Source organism: Meles meles, chromosome 14 (genome assembly GCF_922984935.1).
Source record: "Meles meles chromosome 14, mMelMel3.1 paternal haplotype, whole genome shotgun sequence".
In the NCBI taxonomy this organism is placed as follows: Eukaryota; Metazoa; Chordata; class Mammalia; order Carnivora; family Mustelidae; genus Meles; species Meles meles.
The window spans coordinates 58016917-58026302 of record NC_060079.1 but is presented as its reverse complement, the minus strand read 5'-3'; the positions used below and the strand labels follow the sequence as shown (position 1 = coordinate 58026302).

The 9386-nt window shown below is 37.3% G+C and overlaps 1 pseudogene; it reads right to left on the bottom strand.

Moving 5' to 3' along the window:
- Nucleotides 1–353: 353 nt before the first annotated feature.
- On the bottom strand, nt 354–1367 carry LOC123925012 (annotated as a pseudogene).
- Nucleotides 1368–9386: the final 8019 nt, after the last annotated feature.

Genomic DNA, 9386 nt, shown 5'->3' with positions numbered 1-9386 from the left:
GGATTATTTACACAATATAGATGTTATCTAGTTGCATCCCTGGGTCAAGTTGAGTTTAGGGTCCTCCTACTCCACCAACTTCCCCTGAAGTTCTGAATAGTCTTTTAGTATATATATATATATATATATATATATATATATTTAAAATAGCTACCTAACATGATTTGGGGGGAAGGGTGCTGAGTGCAGTATACTTTATTGATGGTACATGACAAGGTAGGGCTCCTCAAGCTCCTCCCTTTCTTCAGGGGGACTGAGATGGAAACTGGAGGTCAGGAGATTCTCAGTGTGTTGGCAGATGAGTTGGGGGAAGGACTGTCCAGCAACTGAGGGCCTCTCTCTTACTCTTGCTCTTACTCCTTGGAGGCCATGTGGATCATAATGTCCACCACCTGGTTGCTGTAGCCAAATTTATCATGCTACCAGGAAATGCATTTGACAATGTGCTCATTGAAAGCAATGCCAGCCATAGCATCAAAGGTGGAAGAGTGGGTGTCACTGTTAAAGTCACGGGAGACAACCTGGTCCTCAGTGTAGCCCAGGATGCCCTTGAGGGGGCCCTCCAATGCCTGCTTCACCACTGTCTTGATGTCATCATATTTGGCAGCTTTCTCCAGGCAGCAGGTCAGATCTACAACTGACACATTGGGGGTAGGGACATGGAAGGCCATGCCAGTGAATTTCCTGTTCAGCTCAGGATGACCTTGCCTATAGCCTTGGCAGTTCCAGTATAGAAACAAGGATGATGCTCTGGGCAGCCTCTCAACCATCATGCCACAGCCTCACAGAGCAGCTAGCCATGGTCTCTTGTGTGTCAGTGATGGCATGGACTGTGGTCGTGAGTCCTTCCACAATGCTGAAGTTGTCATGGATGCCTTAGTCAGAGGTGCCAAACAGTTCATGGTGCAGGATGTATTGTGGACAATCTTGAGGGAGTTGTCATACTTCTCATGCTCCATGCCCATTACAAACATAGGGGCATCAGCAGAAGGAGCAGAAATGATGATCCTCTTGACCCCATACTTCAAGTGAGCCCCAGCCTTCTCCACAGTAGTGAAGACCCCAGTGGACTCCACAACATACTCAGCACCAGCATCACCCCATTTGATATTGGTGGGATCTCACTTCTGGAAGATGGAGATGGGCTTTCCATTGAAGACAAATTTCCTGTCCTCAGCCTTGACTGTGCCATGGAATTTGCCATGGGTGGAATCATACTGGAACATGTAGACCATGTAGTTGAGGTAAATGAAAGGGTCATTGGGGGCAACAATATCAACTTTGCCAGTTAAGATAGCCCTGGTAACTAGGCGCCCGATACGGTCAAATCCATTTATTCCAGCCTTCACCATCCTGTCTCAGGGATGCAGCTGGCATTGCACTAAAAGATTCAGCTATGGGGCGCCTGGGTGGCTCAGTGGATTAAGCCGCTGCCTTTGGCTCAGGTCATGATCTCAGGGTCCTGGGATCGAGCCCCGCATTGGGCTCTCTGCTCCGCAGGGAGCCTGCTTCCTCCTCTCTCTCTGCCTGCCTCTCTGCCTACTTGAGATCTCTCTCTCTGTCAAATAAATAAATAAAATCTTTAAAAAAAAAAAAAAAGATTCAGCTGTCTGTCAAATGGGGAGGAATGAAGAGCCCCTAGCATGATTTTTAAAGTTAAATGAAATATGTAGACCCCTCAGCTACAGCACCAAGTCAAATCTCTTTCTCTCTAATGACAGTTGAAATATTTCAAGAGTCGTTTTGTTGAAGCTGCAAAATTCTAGTTTTCTCATCTGTACCCTCTCATTATTGCCCTCCACATGTACAGAATGTCAATGTTCCTTAAAAGAATGCATTGAGGATTGGATAGAGTGATTTAGATAGGATTGTCCTATTGTGCCAAGGGCAACAAACATCCTCCTCTGTCGATGTGGAGACCACAGATCAATTCAGCAGCCCAATTGAGAGCAATTTGTGACTCTCTTATGACTTGGCAATTCCATTTCTATTGAATTGTTCTTTACAGCCACCTTGCACATGATTCACAGGAAGCCTGTTTTCAACTTATAAAACTCTTAATATGAATGCTTTCATCTTCCATTTCTGTTTCAAAATAGAAAAAAAATTTTAAAAATAGAAAAAAAATGAAATACTTTTATCTATTTCTCTTTGTTAGTTAGCTTCACACCATCTCCCCTAAGCAAAACTCTTGCCTGGGGGCAGAAATAAATTAAAATAAAATAGATTAGGTTAAAACTTTAGAACGGCTGCTTTAACAGAGTTAAAAAAGAAAGGGCCCATTTGCCCCCATATCTAGTTGCCCTCCTCATGTAAAACCCCAAGATGGCAGGTAGTTCGGGGGAATGAGGTGTTCTGATCCATGAAAGTCATATAAACATCCTCTTACCTCCACTAGTAACTTCAATAATCTCTTCATTGGCACTCTAACATCTCTCATCTACTTGACTTTTTGTTATGCTCCCTTCCTCTATCCCCATTATTAATGACTTTCTACAACCAATTTCTGTGTTCTGGCCCCCATGTTATAGATCAATGCTGGAAGGTTATGAGAAAGTGTTGGTTGACCTCTCAAAATTCCTTATCTCCTCCTAAAAACATTTTATTAATAGTTTTATTTCTATGACTATAATTTTCCTGTTTTATACCTTTCCTATAACTTTTTTATTTATATATTTTATTTATTTTTAATTTAAATTCAATTAATTAACATATAATGTATTATTAGCTTCAGAGGTAGAAGTCAATGATTCATCAGTCTTATATAATACCCAGTGTTCTTCCATCACGGCCCTCCTTAATATCCATCACCCAGTTACCCCATTACCCACAGCCTCCCCTCTAGCAACTCTAATTTTGTTTCCTATGATTAAGAGTCTTTTATGGTTTGTCTTCTCTGATTTCCTCTTGTTTTATTTTTTCCTCTCTTCCTCTATGATCCTATATTTTGTTTCTTAAATTCCACATACCTGTCCTAAAACCTTTTAGTCTACAATCCTGTTGTCCACCCTGTTGGCTGTCACTGAACATGTATAATTTGTACCTATTTCTGAAATTCCAACGATTTTCAAGTTTTGTTCCTCCTTACGTTTTCCCTTTCTGACTTCCAATCTGCCAATCCACTGAATGTTGTTACTAATTAAGGAGATAGCATAATTTTTCTACTCTTCCTCCCACACACTTCCACATATATACAGACATTACAACACTCAACAGGATTTCCCACTAATGGAGGATGGTTGAAAAAAAGGCAGGCATGGGCAAGGGGTCCCCATCCTAAGAGGAAAATACCTTTAAAAGGAAGAAGACCCCAACCTGTTATTCTATATTGTCCTGAAAGAAGCCCTCTATCCTTTCCCATGTAAACAACTACCTGATAGATGAGCATGTCAACAAAACCTGATGGGTGACAAGTGCATGGAGGGTCAATTAGATTAAAACAGCCCACAGACAATCTCATAAGAACCCGTAGATTTAAACACCTGACTCCCTTGCCTTGTTTTGGGACACTGAAGGGCCACCCAACTCTAAAACTCCAGGTATGATTGGCTGAGGCCTCTGTCACAATTCTCTCCTGGTTGCATTTCTCCTTTTGCTGGGTCCTGATTTCCTCACTCTTACAAATGTTTTTCTCTCATGTACTTTCCAACAAACCTCCTACATGTAAATATAAACCTTAAAATCTGTTATCTTGAGAATGCAGCCTAAAACAAATATTGAGTTACAATCCTAACCAGGTGAGAAATACACATTCCTTTGCTGATATAATCATTTGAGAAAGGACAATTTTGCCATAATTCAATTTTGACAGCTGGAAAAACTAGATTAGATTTTATTTTTAAGAATCACCACCATTAATTTACTCACTTAATCTTTATTGTCTTATTCATTTGCTCCTCTAACAGTTGACTGCCTACTATGTGCCAAATTCTGTGCCAAGAAAATACTCAAATTAGAAAATCTAATGCTGCTTATTAAATAATAGGGTATCAGTACTCTTCCAGAAGAAACTATATATAGCAGTTTCCTCCAAGTTTAATGCTGCCAAAGTAGTTATAGTTATTTGTTTCTCCTAATTCCACAGGGGATAGAATTTTCCATTAAAATGTTCTGCTATTAGAAAATGTTATCAAGGATATATAATCTAGACAAGCCTAGGGAGAGACAAAATCATAAACACAAAGGACAATAATTATTAGGGTATTGCTTTAGTATATTTTTTCATTGTTATTAGCAGAGCTAAACTTGGAGATCATATAATTTTATTCTGGTATCAGGAAAAAGAAGAAAATAATTTTAACAAATCATTTTGTATTTTTGTATAATGTATATAATGTATAATTTTTGTATAATGTATTTGGTTATGACAAATTTCAAACATACACAAAAATTGATAGGGAAACATAAGCAATCTTTCTATAACCTTCAACCATCTTTCTTTGTGGCCAGCGTTGTTTCGTCTATACCCATATCTGCTTCTCCTGCTCTCATATTATGTTGATGCAAATCTCAGCCATTGTATATTTACATCTGTGTTACAGTATATCTCTATAAAAGCTAAGGACTCTTAAACCTAACATTCAGAATAAAGTTACCTGTCTGTAGAAGCAAGATATAGTGAGGGGATTGCTAAGGAATTGCCCAGAAGAGTTAGAAGTTTTCCGATCAACAATCCAATCAACACATTCTTAATGAATGAGAGTTGGAGGTATTGAGCACCCAGAGGTAGCAGTTTCCAGGAATGCTGGGGCTTATGTCAGCCCCCATGAGAACGTTGGCTACTACTTATAGTGAGATAGGAAGATATGAAGGGTTTTAAGCAGAGCGGGGATAGAATATCACTCTCATAATTTTAAAAGGATTACTCTGGTTGCTGCTGTATTGAAAATGGACTGTAGAGGTTCTGGAGGAGGAACAGAGAGACCAGTTAGGATAACATTTCTCACAATTGATTATGCATATAAATCACAGGGAATCTTGTTAAAATGCAGATTATGTTTTACCAGATCAAGGACGAGGATTGAGATTCTGCATTTCTAACAAGCTTCCCAGTGATGGCCATCCCTGTGGTACCTACACCAAACGTTGTTTAGCAGGAAGTTAAGAGATCATTACAGACATCCAAGTGTTAGATAATGTGGCTTAAAGTGGTCAAGGTGGAAAGTAGTAGGATTGTAAGAAATGATGGGATGGTAGGTTTATTTTTAAAATGTAACTAAGAGGATTCCCTGGTGTTTGGGTATGAGGGATGAGAAAAGACAAGTCAGAACTCATTCCAAAGTTTTTAGCTTGAGACAACTGGAGGGATGGGGAAACATGGAGGAGGAGCATTTTGGCAGGAAATCAGAGATAAGATTTTTGACATTTTAATTTTGAGATACCTGTTAAACCTATAAATGATGAAGATGAATAGGAATTGAATACATGAGTCTAAGGTTCTGTGAAGTGGTTAAGATTGCAGCTGACATTTGTGGGTTTATACGTAGTATTTAATGTCATGAGAATGCACACCAGTTAGAGAATGAGTGCAGATAGAAATAAAAAGAGATTCTAGGAATGAGCCTCGGGACCACCTGACATTTAGGGGTTAGAAAGATGAAGGCAAACTAGCAAAAGAAACTAAGAAAATGCAGCCTCAATTCAGGAGAATGAAGATAGTGTGTGTCCTTGAAAATAGTGATGAAAGTGAAATCAGCAAGACCACAGTGAGACTAACAAATATAACATCATTAGGTACAGATAAAGGATGCCCCATAAATTTACATTTAATCTTGAGCATTTTCAATTGAAATTGAAATTTCAGGTCATGAAGCTGTCTCAGGAACAGTTTAGGAAGGAGGGACTATGTACTTTATAAAGCTGACATAGTTTCTATATAGCATATCATTTGTACTGAATTAGTCGATTCACTGAAACAACTAGACTTTGGTAAATAATTGGCTTGCATTTTCTTCTTATCTTAAATAGACTGTTTACATTAAATAGTTATTTTGACATTATGCATAACTTAAAATATATTTGTCCCATCAGGAAACATGGTAAACTTTTATTTTTGGATATTACATGATGTGTTAGTACAAATCACCTGAGACCTCTCTTGAATTCTACTGTGTGATCTTTGTCTCATCATCTGCCTCGGTTTCCTCATTAACAGGAGAAATTAATCCCTATCTTACCTAGGTCACAGAGCTTTTATAACAGTGACATAAGTTGGGGCACCTGGGTGGCTCAGTGGGTTAAGCCTTTGCCTTCGGCCCAGGTCATGATCTCAGGGTCCTGGGATCGAGCCCTGTATCCGGCTCTCTTCTCAGCAGGGAGCCTGCTCCCCCCTCCCCCCCGCCTGCCTCTCAGTCTACTTGTGATCTCTCTCTCTCTCATATAAATGAATAAAATTAAAAAAAAACAGTGATATAAGATAAAAGGCTTCTATGAAGATATCAGTATTATAGGAATAATACATGTTTATGGAAATAGTAGTAATCAAAGAATCTCTTTTACTCAGCTTCTCAGTTGAGGTGATTTGTAAGTATAGCTTATGAATTTAGTACTTTTTTCAATGTTATATGAAGGACTCACAGGTAACTGAAGTTATTTTACCATTACTTAATCATCTTGACCCATATGAATGCAATTTCACATGGTGTGAGCAAATTTTTCAGAGTTTTTGATAGCAGGAAGGAGAAGATATTTTGTATTCTAGAGTCAGCTGTTTTTTCCCATCATATTCTCACATAGCAAATAAGAATATTTATATTGAGTCCTAAATGGGAAGCCTCCATGTTTCTTTTCATATCTGGAAACAAACTTTCTTCACTCCTGCCCCTGAGTCAATAAAATTCCATTTTAGGGCTCAAGGTTTATCATAGGAAGATGGAAAATGAAAGAAGGAAAGGTGAGAAGCAGTAGCAGCATAAAGGCATTTCTCCCTCTCTTTTTCTCCCTTCCTTCCTTTTTCATCATCTCGCTTCCAACCTTTTTTTAAAACAAGCAAAATTTGCTTTATGTGCTCCAGACTAACAGTTGGAAGTTGCACGAAATAATTGGTTTATCAGTCAGGAAGAGCTAGGTAATGTGTAACAACAAACATGCCTCCAAATCCCTGTAATTCCAGAAAAAACATTCCCCCCTCCCCCCATAATTATTCTACATGTTTCAGCTGTTCTTCAGGGGGCCTTAACTCCTGGTCTTCACTCTGGGATTCAGGTGAGTGAAAATACCATCCTGGTAAGAGCTTCCATGATTATTAAGGCAGTGAAAGGGACACTGAGAAACATACATGAACACTTCAATTTTTTTCATGGAAATAACAGAGACTACTTGTGCACACATTTCTTTGACTAAAGAAGTGACTTTGACTAAAGAAGTGATTCATTTGTTCCTAACTTACTATGTGCCAAGAAGGATGAGCATTAGATGGCCCATTTGTGGCCACCACTACTATTTGCTGAAGGAGTGGGGTGATAATAATAGTTCTTACCTCATAGGTAATTGTGAGGATTTATATTAACATGTAAGCATAGAGTAAGCTCTAGTACATGAATTAAAATTTAAAAATTTTAATTTAAAAAATGATTCATACAATAATTTTTTTTTTACAGGACTTTTACAGGACTAATGGTTGGCTAATATATTCTCTGGGAGACTTACTATAAAAAAAGGGGGGGCAGGTTTTTCTCAGTGCATTTCTTTTGCACTAAACTATCTCGATAATTGTCTTAACTCTCCACTTAAGGAGTTCTTTCTAAAGCAAGGTTGTGGTTTGGCAAGTTGCCAATCATTTGGACAGTGAAGTAGATAATTCGAGCCATTGCATTAAGTAGGCTGGCTAGAAATCTGTAGGCCTGGCTGGAATGATGAGAGTGAAGAAACTACAAAACCTTTATGCATCTGCACTTGATGGTTTAGATTGCTCTGTCTGGACCCTCTTGTCTTGCAATTTCCTTCTAATTAGATCCTTTTTCAGGTTATGCTAACCTGATGCACATGAGAAATAATGTGATAACAAAATATTCAAATCCTAGAAAAGCTTGTCGTTTTTCTAAACTATCTGGAATATGGGAGGGTATTCAGGCATATTATAAACATGGTGATTTATAAAAACAAGCTAGAAAATAATAATTTTAATACATATAAAATCAAAGATGAATACAACCAGATGTAGAAAACCAGTAAGAGTCTGAGGGTAATAGAATTTTGCTACATCAAAAGGGGAAAAACCATATTCTCAGGAAGTAAATATTATTATTAGGTATTTTTTTTCCCAGAACCTAAAGAAGATTATAGTAATGTATTTTATTCTCAGAAATTAATAAAAATAAATCACATGATTCCCAGAAGATTCAGTTTAAAAGTTGCCTTTACAGAAAGGAAATACTCTATTAACAATTATTGCCAAAAGAAGAACTTACTTCCTTGAGTGAAAAATAAAACTAGAAAGTCAAAAAACTGATTTTTCTTTTTAAGATAAGGAGTATTTCTAACAATTCTTTGATAGCCTTGAAGAGCTTATGAAATTAAAAATTTAACTTTTTTAAACAGAGGAGTTTGTTCTTTTTACAGAGCAAATTTCTTAAATGATGGTAAGATTGGAAAAGAAGGTCAAATAGAGAACAAATATTTCACAGATATAATTTTTTATTAACCAAAATGAATGGATATTCTGACATAAATTCTTAAAGAAGAATGCGCTTTGAGAGATGTACATACAGCTGCTACTGGTCTGAAAGAAGCTCCCCTTTTGAATCAGAGAAAACTTTATTGCCTCAAGATGGTATGTTTTTTTTCCCCAATAGTCCTTTTATTTCTTCCTTGTGATTGAAGATGCTAATTACTATAAAGTAATACACTCAGATTTTTATAAAAGCAGATGTTCTGAGTTTTAAATTCAAATCATATTATTAAGAAGCATCCTTTTACTCATTTTTCTCCTCCTTGTCCTCCTTCTGCCCTTTATTCTATTTTCAATTCCTTTATTATTCACAGATCTTTTCATAGATTTCCGTCCTTCAGAAGATTATGGTCTTCCAATGTTAAACCACTTAAATCTGTCCTTCTAATGGAAATGCCTTTTTTCAGTGGTTAAGAAGCACATTGCTCCTGGTGCGACGGAGTCTAAATTTCCTCCCTCGTTCTTTTATGTAGCTTTTATTTCTCTCACTGTTCCTGTTTTCCCCAAATGCCATTTTGCGGTTTGCTTTCATAATAATGTTGCCAATATTACAATCTCTGTTATTTATATGATATTTTACAGCTTTATAAAGCACTTTCATTTTTTTTGGTTTATTTATTACAATTTGCATCTTCTAAATGTATTTGTTAAAATTTTTTTTCATGTAGAAAATGAGTCATAAATGAAGCATAATATTGTTGGAGACCATCTATTGTCC